The following is a 12,804-nucleotide window of genomic DNA, read 5'->3' as shown; positions in this document are numbered from 1 at the left end:
TTCTGCACAGAGCACGTTGAGGGGGGAGTGTCAGAAATAATCACAGGGCTGCCTCCCTGGGCCCCGCCATGTACCCCTCCCTCCAGAGATGGCCGAACTGGCCTGGGCGACTTTGGGTCCCCCACCCCGACCTGTCCTCAAGGACATCAGGGGGAAGGGAGGGGAGTGAGGAGGGAGGCTGGTTATTAATTAAAAAGCAAGTCATGTGCAGGTCCTGCCTCATTCCAATAAAAACCGTCAAGGGTATTAATTACCAGATCTGGTGATAGACGCGGGGTAGGTTTACTCAGGCCGGGTAAGGATGCTGGTGGTCAGAATGCCAATGAGCGTGCAGCCTCTGTGGCTCGGGCCTGGGCCTAGGAGGGGCTGGGAGCTGAGGGGCACCTTGGGTTGACGTCGGTAATGAAATAACACCACCGCCAGTTACCTCCTGCAGAGCAGTTTCCGAGTCCCAGGCAGGGCCCACATGACCGCTTTTCTGTGCCTTCTGTCGTCTCACTCCCTACAGCCTCATGAGGTTGGTCCTATTTTTATCTCCATTTTTCAGATGGGGCCATTTGGGCACAGAGAGGTTTTGTAACTTGACAAGGTCACACAGCTAGCAAGTGGCTGCACGAGGACACCAGTCTGGGTCTTCACCACAGGGACACGAGGACCTAGACGTGCTGGCTAGCACCATCAAGCAGGCGGTCATCGCACAGGTGGGGAAACTGAGGCAGGAGAGGGCGTCACTTGCCCAAATCATACTGCACGTTGGTGGCATGGAAACCATGTCCCTGGGTGCTCAGTCCAGGAGTCTCTCTCCTCCTCAGCAGTTAAGTATGCGTGTTGGGGGTTCCCACCAAGAAGGAATAGGGTGGAGGGGCCTCAGGTGGGCCAGGGTTTGGGGCCAAGGCCACCTGTCCTGTCCCGCCACCCTCCCCACCTCCCCACCTCCTCCCTCTGCCACCTCCCAGAAGCCTCAGGAACCTAGCCCGTCTGAACCAACCCAGTACTCCTCTGTGTCAGCCCCAGAAGGCGGTCTCAGCCCAGCACTCGTCCCAGTGGAATTAAAATAGGCCTGACCTAAATACAAGCACAATGCCAGCACTGAAAATACGGCTGTGTCAGCAGAAACTCCAACTGGTAGGAAACCAATGCACTTGGGGATGAACACCCCACCCCCACCCCAGAAAGGCGGCCAGCCTGCGTGACCGTGAACACCGACAGTTCCTTATACCATACCCGAGCGTGACATAGAGGTGGGCAAGAGAGAAGGACACCTCCCTCCTGCCGGCCTGGCTGATGGCAAGTTCACAAAGCTGGTCAGGCAGCCGCAGCACCATGGCTCTCACCCCAGGGAAAATGAGACCCAGAGAGGGGAGGTACCCTAGCCAACGCTGCACAGCTCACGGGCAGCAGAGGTCGGGAGACAGGTCTCTGGTTTCTGGGAAGGAAGACAAGCTGGGAAATGGGCTCCTGAAACAAAAGTCTGGGCCCCTGAGGAGGACCAGGCGGGGGTTGATGCCTTTGACTGGCCTTAGGGTGGGGCCCCGGGAAAGCCCCTAGGGTTGCGCACTCCCTTTGGTCACCAAAAAGAACCAGCGCTGCAGGTGTGCACTGATGATGTATAAACAGGCAGATGAGCAAACTGTGCTCCCCTTGACAGGGCCCACCTCCTGGGCCACACAGGACCCTGCGCTCAGAAGGGCTCCACGCTCAGTTAAATGCTCTGCTGTGGCCATCTCAAAATTCTTAATAATTCTGTCACTGAATGTGTGTTTTGTAAGCGAATTCCAACAGGATGATGAACATGCGTGGGAACAGAGGAGGTACCTGGTTCGTATCCGTGCTCTGTGCCACCATGGTCCACAGTGGAGGCGATGCCCGTCAGGCATGAAATTCCAGTGGACCCATCCAGAGCAGGAGACTCGAAGCAAGTACAAGGTGAGCGTGTCATACCAGGGGGCTGCTGACAACCTCGAGAAGCCCTGCTCTCTGTTCAAACCACAACTTGCTTCGAGTGCAGAAAAGAAGGCAATGACTTCTAAGAATCACAAAGGACCAAGGACCCCTACCATACACTTCCTTATCCGTTACTTCCCTGCATTAGCCAACCACCCTTGCCGAAAATGATGACACAGAAGGAAAAGAATAAGTAGGGCAACTCAGAGTTTCTTTTCCTTTTGGTCCTTTCGTACACATCATAAGCCAGAGGTAGAGGGAGTTGGTTGAACGCATGTGTATGGTAAAGTGAAATTAAAACAGTTGAGTTAGTTTTGTGCCGTGTTTCCACCTGTTGGAGTAAGAATGACATACACAGGCGTGTACAAGGCATGATATAAACTGCGTAAACTCGGGGGTTCCACATATGAGTTAAACGCTCTTATAGCTGCATTTAAAACTGGCCCTGGGCTTCCCTGGTGGCGCAGTGGTTGAGAGTCCGCCTGCTGATGCAGGGGACACGGGTTTGTGCCCCGGGCCGGGAAGATCCCACGTGCCGCGGAGCGGCTGGGCCCGTGAGCCATGGCCGCTGAGCCTGCGTGTCTGGAGCCTGTGCTCCGCAACGGGAGAGGCCACAGCAGTGAGAGGCCCGCATACCGCAAAAAAAAAAAAAAAACTGGCCCTGAAGAATATAAAGATGAATGGTGAAGATGAAATGGCACAATGCTAATCACTTTACATTTGAATTTTTCTTTACTTAGAATGACATTAAATAGTAAATTTTGGGGCTTCCCTGGTAGCGCAGTGGTTAAGAATCCGCCTGCCAATGCAGGGGACACAGGTTCAAGCCCTGGTCCAGGAAGATCCCACATGCCGCGGAGCAACTAAGCCCGTGCGCCACAACTACTGAGCCTGCACTCTAGAGCCTGTGAGCCACAACTACTGAGCCCGCGTGCCATAACTACTGAAGCCCACGTGCCTAGAGCCTGTGCTCCGCAACAAGAGAAGCTACTGTGATGAGAAGCCCACGCACCACAACGAAGAGTAGCCCCCGCTCGCTGCAACTAGAGAAAGCCCACACGCAGCAAGAAGACCCAACACAGCAAAAATAAATAAATAAATTAATTAATTTTAAAGATAAATAAATAAATTCTAAAAAAAAGTAGCAAATTTTTCAAAACACCATGATAAGTCGAAAGAGATACTGCGGAAGAAAGGGAAAGTTTTATATTTTAGTACCTTTGAGGACACATTTTTCTTGCTTGTTGAACAATGAGCACCTGCCCCCCTCACCTACCCCCAACCCCCATTTTCATTCTGCAGTTCTGTAGCAGGCCCCGGCCCTGGGTCAGGCAGGAAGAGAAGCATGTGTTATGTGGTTTTATTTTTCTTCTTTATTCAAGTCTCTGCAAACCTGATTCATCAGGGGCAGAGTGCCGTGCGTCCACGGGGGCCCAGAGGGACAGCTGACCAGCCTGAGATCAGGGACTCCTTCCTGGAGGCAGCGACGTTGAGAGCTGGGCCTGGAGAGGTGAACAGAATGCTGGGAGGCAAAGGCGCTTTGAGGATGCCGGGCAGCTACCCACCTTGGAGCCTCAGGGCTGAGCGCCCGGCTGGCCCTGGCACGTGTGTCCACCTGGGCGGCAGCTCCAGGTGGCCTTGCACTGGCCCCAGAGGACCCGTCACAAGGCAAGGTGAAAGATGGTGCCCCAGGGACAGGGGGCCCAGCACTGCAGATCCAGGGCCTATAGAGGCCTACTCACCCCTCATTCAATGAACACCTCTTGCACTTCTTCAGGCGGTCTTCTGGGCGCAAGACATAGAGCAGAAAATGACACAGACCAGAGTCCTGGATGCGTGGGGACAGCTGGCTGGAAATGACCAAGAGCTTGGGGAGAGATAGTCTCGGCCGTCAGTGGTGACAGGAAGCGCCGGGTCCAGCAGGGCCTCGGGTAGGACAGGCCTGGACCAACGGTATCTCCGAAGAGGATGTTGCTCTCCGGGAGTTTGGGCAGGTGACCCAGATCCCACAGGTATCGAGGGATACCTCTCAGGAGGGCTCAGCGGGCAGGGGGCTGGTGGCCTCTGAACACATTAGAAAGGGTCTCTGCTTTGGGCAGATGCCATGCCGGGGCGCTAAGTGTGATGGGCTGACCGTGGAAGCAACCTCACACCACTGAGCCCGGGTGAGCTGAGTGTGACCTGGACTTCAGCCCTGGTCACCTGCCCACAGCCTGTCCAACCACCCAGGTCTGGCTCAGCAGGTCTAGACATCCAGTGTGTCTGTCCCTGCAGGTGCCTGGCCTGCTTCCCCCATAGGGTCCCTTAGAGCCGGGGGTAGTTGGGGGCACTCATAGCTGGTGCCGTGGAGCCTTACACATGCCAGGCACAGTGCTGACCATTCAGACGCACGGACTCATTTAGCTCCCACAGCACCTCCTCGAGGTAGGCAAGTTCCTCATTCCCATTTGATCAGTGAGGTCACTGATGCACAGAGAGGTGAGGTTATTTGCCCAGAGACACACAGCTAGCGAGGGGCAGTGCTGGGATTTACACTCTTAATCATTAGTCTGAACAACCTCTTTCTCTTTAATCTCTTGGTTCCCTTATGTTCTGGCTTAAGTGACCCCCCCTTTTTTTTTTAATTTTTACTGGAGTATAGTTGATTTACAATGCTGTGTTAGTTTCAGGTGTACAGGAAAGTGATTCAGTTATACATATACATATATCCACTCTTTTTTAGATTCTTTTCCCATATAGGCCATGACAGAGTATTGAGTAGGGTTCCCTGTGCTATACAGTAGGTCCTTGTTGGTTATCTGTTTTATATATAGTAGTGTGTATATGTCAGTCCCAATCTTCCAATTTATCCTTCTCCCCTAGATGGCCCCTTTTAGACCATTTAGGATGAAGCCCAGGGAAATTCATTAGAACGTTGGATAACTCCTCCCATTTTGAAAAAAACGGAGGCTCAGAGAGGGAAAGGGACTTGCCTGCCGTAGCACAGCAACTCCTGACTCCTTGCTCCAGAGTAAAGCAAACAGTCCCATCTGTCATCCAAAGGATACTTCCTTTTTGAGATCTCAAAATGTCCCTCAGCCTCCGGGGACCTGGGAGGTGAGACCTCGGGGATTGGACAGTTTGTGCTGAGGGGCAGGTGGGGGCTGAAATCCTATCCACACTCGGCTCGCTGGTGCGAGATGGGGCCCTGGGCTGGGGCTGCAGAGAAGGAAATTCCAAGGGTGAGACCCTGGCTCCCTGGGTCCAGGTACTCCCCCTTGTCTCCTGTACAGCGAGAACACACGTTTGCCCACAGCTCTGCCTCCCTCAGGGACCAGAGCTGACGAGTTCTTTGAATGTATTCTTCGGAATTTGCTACCTGGATGGCTTTCCCCTGTCCTCCCTCATCTCAGCAGCCCAGCCCTGAAGGTACAGCTCCTGTACGATGTGACGTCTCCACTTGACCTTCAAATGGACAATTCTCAGTTTGCCCCCTTGCTGTTGAAACCAAGCCCATTTCTGTGACCTTGGCCCCGAGTACTGACCTCCATTTTTTAATTAACATTGACGTGGGTTCAACCGAATTAACATTCCCATCTTCGAGGCACTCTCTGGCAAGGGTCCAGCCCGGAGTTCTGGGCCGAGGACCTCCTGTGTGACATGCTTCTCCCGAGGGGATGGTGGAGAAGGGCAGAGGCAACTCGGGGGGAGTGGAGGCTGCGGAGGCGTCTTCCAGGCAATGGAGACAGGAGCACGCTGCCTCTTTTATTTACTTTTCAGGCCACAAAAGCACCAGTTAAGTGTGTGTCCAGCCTGACCCTGGAGAGGAGCCCAGGCAGTTCCTCTGGGTCTGACCAGCATCCAGTCCCTGGAGTATCCCGAGACTGTGCCAATTGCCTGGGACCCAACAAGTACCAGGGGCCAGAGTCACCTGGGTCACCTGGATTTGGGGGTGGGCCGGGGCAGGAAAAGTGGACAGAGAGGGGCATCTGGCCTCAGACCCCCGCTCTGGGCTCAGCCCAGCTTGCCAATTGTGTTGGTCTCAGGCCCTGTTGGTCAGGGGCCCGGGGTGAGGGGACATAGGCCATCTGTGAGCTTTCCCAGGACTCTCAGGGGTCTGGGCCCATGGCCTCCGTGTGCACTGGCATTCTCTGCTCATTCATTTATTTTCAGAGCAGGAAAGTGGATTTGAAACGCTCCTTCTGAATGTTTATCCCCGGGGGGGAATGTGGGGCTCATGAATAATGCAGGCCATAGAGGACCGGGGGCCAGCCGGGCTCTGTCCTGTCCGGAAAGTCTCCAAGTCGCCACAGACGGACCCAGGGCACATGCCGGCTGTGCCCCTTGCTCCTCAGGGTTTGGGAAGCGTCTCTTAGCCTCTGAGCCTCCAGATATAAAACAGGAGTGTGGAGCTTCGCCCTGCCACCCACAAGGCAGCCCATGCAGGGCCAGTCCGTCCTCGCTGCCACCTTGGCCCTCTCCTGGGGCACCAGTGCAGTCACCTACAGCCTCACTCTGATGCTCAGAGCACACCCATCTTTTCTAACCACACACTGAATAGCATCAGAGCCAGACTGTTATTCCAGGCTGCTGGAGGACGCAGGCTGAGGGGGCGCCCGGTCCCACCGAGATCCGGGGGGCTCAGCTCGGCCAGGTGGGCTGTTGGGTGGTGGCAGTGGGCACATCTCGTCCCCGTCCTCGGATGATCTGGGGGGCCTCCCTTAAAGGGGCTGGTTTTACATCTGATGCAGGATGCAGTTCTTGTTCCTGTTCACACCCTGGGCCTCCAGCCTCACTTCTCCTGGGCAGGGATCAGGGCCTCTGCATGTCAGAAATGTCCCCTGTCCCCCAGGGACTGTGCTCAGGGCAGTGGCCCTGTCCTGCCCCTTAGCCCTCTGCCAAGACCCCTCAGACCACCCCCGAGCTCCTTTAGGACTGAATCTCCAGTCAAACCCGACTTGGGTGTGGAAGGACCATCCTTTCTGTGCCCCCTCACCTCCCCGGTGGCAGTCACACCACAGCTCTGGAGAGCCCTCTGTTGGTGGGGTGACAGCCTGCAGGCTTCTGAGTGCTTCCTGCTGAGCCGGAAGCAGGAATGATTAAAGGCAGACACGGGGAGGATCGTTGGGGGTTAAAATGGATCAGCAAATGGCCAAGCAGAAGTTCTTCTGGTGAGGATGGAGTGGGGGACCACAGACCCGCTGTGCCCCTCCTATCCCTCACCCCATCCTCAAGGTCTGGGAGATAGTGACCTCATGCTATCCTCTATCATAATATTTACCAACAGTGCTGCAATTGAGCCAGGCAGCTCGGCAATTATAATCATGTTATCATTATTGCTGATAATTCTGATCATAAGCATAAATTATAAACAGGGGCAGGGCCTAGCAGGTAGGCACAGGGAGGGCATGTAGCGGCAGGGAGACTGGCCTCCCTCCCCACTCACCCACTCCCGCCCCCCCTCCTGTTTTCTGGCCAAGACCACGTGTCCCCTCCGGAGCCTGGCTCTGGGATACTTGTAGCTACAGGTGGCCCTTTCCCGCCGGGGTCCCTGGCTGTCCTGGCCACCTCTCACCGAGCCCTACTCTGCCTCACAGAAACTATTACGATGCAATTATTACAGAGATGGTCATTCCAAAGTGATCTTTCAGTTACCCCACAGCTGCAACCATGGAGACGGCCCCAGCGCAATTACATGCCTCTCTCTGTTCTTGAAAGATTCCAGGAGAGGAGAGTCGGAGGATACAGAGAGCAGGGATGGCAGAGACAAGAGGCGCAAGGAGAGAGAGCCGCAGAGAGCAAGAGAAGTGAGGACCCCCAGAGACAGAGAGAGACAGAAACACAGAGACAGAGAGAAACAGCGGCCCCTGAGAGAGCTGGGAGAGAGAAAGGCTCAGGGAGAGAGAGATGACAGACAGCATCACGTGAAAGATGTAGACAGAGAGACAGAGACAGATTCAGAGAGAGACGGAGATGATACGGGAGGAGAGACAGAGGCCAGGGCAGACACAAGGACATAGAAACAGACCCAGGTGCATATTTTGCTGGAGAGAGCCACATAAAAAGATAGCAACAGATGGAGAGTAACAGAGAGAGAGAGAGAGAGAGAAAACAGAGACCAGCAATCACGTGACAGCAGACAGATGAGGCCTTTTTCATTCATCCATTCATTCATTCAGCAAATGTTTGTGGAGCCCTACTGTGGAGGGCTGGGTGCTGGGGACCCCGAGGCACACCAGGACCCCTCTCCATGTCTGTCCTCACGTGATTTTAATGGGTGAGTCAGACAGGGACTGAATCATCACTCACCCAACGTGAAATTCCAATGGGAGCAAGTGTTCAGAGTTTCTCCCCTGCTGTTTCCTAAGGGGCTCTGAGAGCCTTGGTGGGATGGGTGGCCAGGTCAGTGCGGTCAGAAAGGTTGAGATCTGGAGGATAAAGAGCTGACTTGGTTAGGCGTTGGGTTTAGAAGGACTGTGTACGCAAAGGCCCACTTGCATGCAGTGATGCAAAGGCCTGGACCAGACTTCCCCTTGGGAGGTGGGGTGGTATAGAAGGCTGATGGGGGACACAGGGAGACCCTGTGTGATAAGTCTTCTCCTGGGGGTGCAGCAGAAAACCCTGGGGCGGAAAGGACTATTTCAGCCTGTGCTGAGGCCCTGGACCAGTGGGCCCATGGCATGCATGCCAGAGCGGGCTTCTGGTTTACTATTGCCCATGGGACCCGAGAGTGTGGCCTCGGCCACCCCCATTCCTCCTCAGGCTGAGTTGGGTGCCCCCTCTGGCTCCAGTGCACGGGGCCTCTCCATTGCTGCATACACCACATCGTTGTGTGTTCATTGTTGGCTCAGAGCTCCCAGGGGCAGGTGGAGACTGGGTCTAAGGGATGCCTGCTACAGAGAGGGTGCTTTGGTGTGGAATTAGGGCTCTCCCATCGCAGGGCTGATCTGGCCCGGCCAGATGTCTGTCCTGACTGCTGGTCTGGGCACCGGCAGCCTGTGAAGGAGGAGCCAGGCTGGAGCGCCGTGTGGCACAGGGGACGTGGCTATGGGCTGGAACCGTGTGGCTGACTGGGCAAACCACAGATGCCAGCGCCTGGGCGACCCTTGGAGAACATGAAGGCTAGTGATCCCCAAACTTGAATGTGTATCAGAAAGACCTGAGGACTGGGTTCTAAAGTGTAAAGTTCCCGACCCCTCTGGTGTCCGGGCCAACGCATCTCCAGGAAGGGGCTGGACCTGCGCTTTTTTTTTTCTTTTTCTTTTTCTTTTTTGGCCACCGTGCAGCATGCAGGATCTTAGTTCCCCAACCAGGGATCAAACCCTTGCCCCCTGCAATGGAAGCACAGGGTCTTAACCACTGGACCACCAGGGAAGTCTCTGGACCTCTGGTTTGTTTTTTTTTTTTTTTTGCGGTACGCGGGCCTCTCACTGTTGTGGCCTCTCCCATTGCGGAGCACAGGCTCCGGATGCGCAGGCTCAGCGGCCATGGCTCATGCCGCTCCGCGGCATGTGGGATCTTCCCGGACAGGGGCACGAACCCGTGTCCCCTGCATCGGCAGGCGGACCCTCAACGACTGCGCCACCAGGGAAGCCCGACCTGTGCTTTTAACAAGCACAGGGGAGGAAACTGAGGCCCAAGTCCCGCCGTCAGTAGCTGAGCTGAGATGGAAGATGCCACAACACGACCCCCAGTTCCAGCTCGTCCACTTGCCTCACCTGGTCCCTGCCCTTGTGTCAAGCACTGGGCTGGGGCTCAACTCACTATATGCCTTGGGCTATGTTAGAAACCCCCTCTGCAGATGAGAAAACTGAGGTTTGGAGAAAAGAAAGTACCCAAACAACACAGCTGAGCTTCAGTTCTTGCTGTGCTAGACTTCCAGCAGGGAGGGGGGCGCCCGGCTTCTCCGTGTCCTCTCTTCCCCGCACCCTCCACGGGCACACACTCATAGCGGGAAGTCCCCCCAGAGCTTTTCTACTGACTTTGCTCTTTTCCTACGGTTTCTGGGGAAGTTGCTTTGAAGTGTTTTCCCCTTGTTTTTTCCTTTTCTGGCCCTGAAGTTGTTCTAAGTCTTCACTAATTTATAACTCTAAATTTGCTTAGCAGAGCTGCTGCCTGGTTCCCGCTGGGGGTGGGGGTGGGAGTGGGGGCTGGAGGGCCAAGACCCGAGAAGCAGGGGCCTCTCGTGGGGGATGATGTGAGGGACAAAAGCTTTGCTCCCCCTTGTCCCACATCCTCCAAGTTGGGGCCACGGAAGACTCATCGGCGGCTTCAGCCTAACTTCTGGGTGGGATGATGGAATTGTAACCTTGACCGTGTTTCTCAGGTACCTCCCTGAGCCTGTTTCTTCCACAGAATGGGCTTGATGGAAGGTGCTGAACACCATGCCTGGCTTAGAGTAAGCATTCAGTAAATGTTGGTTATTGTGGGGTTTTTGCTTTTGGGGTGTTTTTGGCTGTGCCGCGTGGCTTGCAGGATCTTAGTTTTCCCAACCAGGGATTGAACCCAGGCCCACGGCAGTGAAAGCACCTAGTCTTAACCACTGGACTGTCAGGGAACTCCCACGTTATTGTTATTACTAGTATTTTTCAATGGTTGCTCTGTGGAGCAGGGAAGGGAGGGATGGAAAGTTGGGGGCAGGGGGTCTACAGGGGCTTCTCAGAGGAATCAGCAGATGAAGGGAATTTCGAGGCAGCTCCAGGACCTCCACTTCTGCTCCCATCCAGAGCAGCATATGGACTGAGCTTCTTTGCAAGTGTTTATTGGAAAAAAAGATTTCGCAACTTAAAAAGGGTTGGAAAATTACCTCACAGACCCGCATTTTCCAACACATGGCCACTAGTTACATATTAAAGTCTGTCTGGCCGAAACTGGGATGTGTTTTAAGTAGGAAATAGACACTATTTTCAAAGACTTAGTATAAGGAAAATAATGTAAAATATCTCAATTTTTAAAAATGTTACATGTTGGGGCTTCCCTGGTGGCGCAGTGGTTGAGAGTCCACCTGCCGATGCAGGGGACGCAGTTTCGTGCCCCGGTCCGGGAGGATCCCACGTGCCACGGAGCGGCTGGGCCCGTGAGCCATGGCCGCTGAGCCTGCATGTCCGGAGCCTGTGCTCCACAACGGGAGAGGCCACAACAGTGAGAGGCCCGCGTACCGCAAAAAAAAAAAAAAATTACGTGTTGAACACACTTTGGGTGTGTTGGGTTAAATCAAATATACGACTAAAATGAATTTCACCTAGTTCTTTTATTCTTTCAACACGGCTACTAGGAAATTTAAAATTCCCTCCATGGTGTGCATTTGTGGCTCATATTCTATTTCTGTTGGCCCGCGTGGCCGTACCCTACTTACCAGGGCCAAACCCTGGGGGCCTGGGAGGCTGGGGCTGCAGAGCTGCCTGTGTCATGAAAGGAAGACCTCCCTGCCTCCCAGCTGTCTGCCTCAGCTTGCCGGGGTGCCCGAAATCCCAGTACTAGGGCTTTGCTTTCTGGGGTCTGGAAAGCTTGGAAGAAGGCAGATGATTTCTGCCCTTAGCCTTCTGGATGAGCCGTGGAAAGAAAAATCTGGGGGGACAGGGCCCAGGCAGGGGATGAAAGGAGATGCCCGGAGGCCTGAGGGACGGCCCCTTGTTGGGGGAGGGGGTTGGAAATCTGGGTCCCAGACTTGGGACCCCCAAGCGAGCCCATCGCCAGTCCTTTTCTCCTGCGCAGCCCTCGCACCATCTGAGCACCCTGGCTGACAGGGATAACATTCAACATCTAGGCTTACAGATTCTCTGCTCACCTTGCCTGACCTTGTTTTATGGATTCTGCATGCTGTCTTGAAAGCACATTTCCATCCATCAAATCTATTTTCCCTTTGGTTTCCATGATGGAATAAGAGATAGGTTGCTCTGGAGAGAAACAGGAGTAGTTAAATCCAGAAACCATTCAAGTCTCATTTTTAAAGGCTAGATAGTTATTATCAGATAAAATCATTCTTCCTGAAGATCCAAGGAAAGCCACGGAGACGGCAGAAAAGAACGGCCGTTGGGGGGATTGGGAGTCCAGAGGTCCTCGCCTGCCACTCGCCGCTGGGCTGCTGTGGGTTGATCCTTCCCCTTTCCCCTCTCAGTACTGCAGGCTGCTTACCTGTAAGAGGAGAGCATTGGGCTCACCGTCCTCACCTTTGGCCCTTGTGTTCACATCCAGGGCAGCCAAGCCCCAGGCTCCCTCTGGGCTTGTCCCAGTGTTCAGAAAAGGGATACCTTGTTGGAGATGGCTGGGCTGTCCTTCTATCCCCCACTCCCATCTCCACCCCGTGGAGTCTCACCTCCAAGGAACAAGGAGCCAGAAGTGGCCCAGAATCATGGGAAAGGAAACAATGCACAAGGAGGTCAGGGATCCAGGTTGGGCCCAAACCCCCAGGGTGCAGAGGGCAGAGTCCATATGGCAGGTCTCTCGGGTTGCCAGTCTGCTGGTCAGAGACCCTGAATCGAACACACTGGGCCAGGAAGAAGAGACCGGCTCCTGCCTGGGAGTTCCTGAGCTGATGGGGAGACAGGACGCCCAGACTCACCATCACTTCCACAAATGACCAACCATCCTACATTCCCACTTGTGAAATGAGACAAGTGAACGAGGGCGTGCAAAGGGCTTTGTCGTGGGAGCAATCCTGTGGCTTTGAGAGAGTTAGGAGGAAGGTGGAGAGAAGAGCCTTGGTTTCCACATCTCTGTGATAGTGGGGACCCGGCCAGGCCTGGGCGAGGATGGGGCAGGGCCAGTGCAAAGGCGCTTCATAAAGCTGGCAGGAGAAGTTCCTGTAGGTGCAAAGAAGCCACTGGCAAGGATTTCTCAACCAAACTCCCCTCTCTGCTTAAGGAGGTGTTGCTGCCCTTC

The sequence above is a fragment of the Delphinus delphis genome, chromosome 15, assembly GCF_949987515.2.
Source record: "Delphinus delphis chromosome 15, mDelDel1.2, whole genome shotgun sequence".
Taxonomy (NCBI): domain Eukaryota; kingdom Metazoa; phylum Chordata; class Mammalia; order Artiodactyla; family Delphinidae; genus Delphinus; species Delphinus delphis.
Note: the sequence above shows the minus strand (reverse complement) of the source record.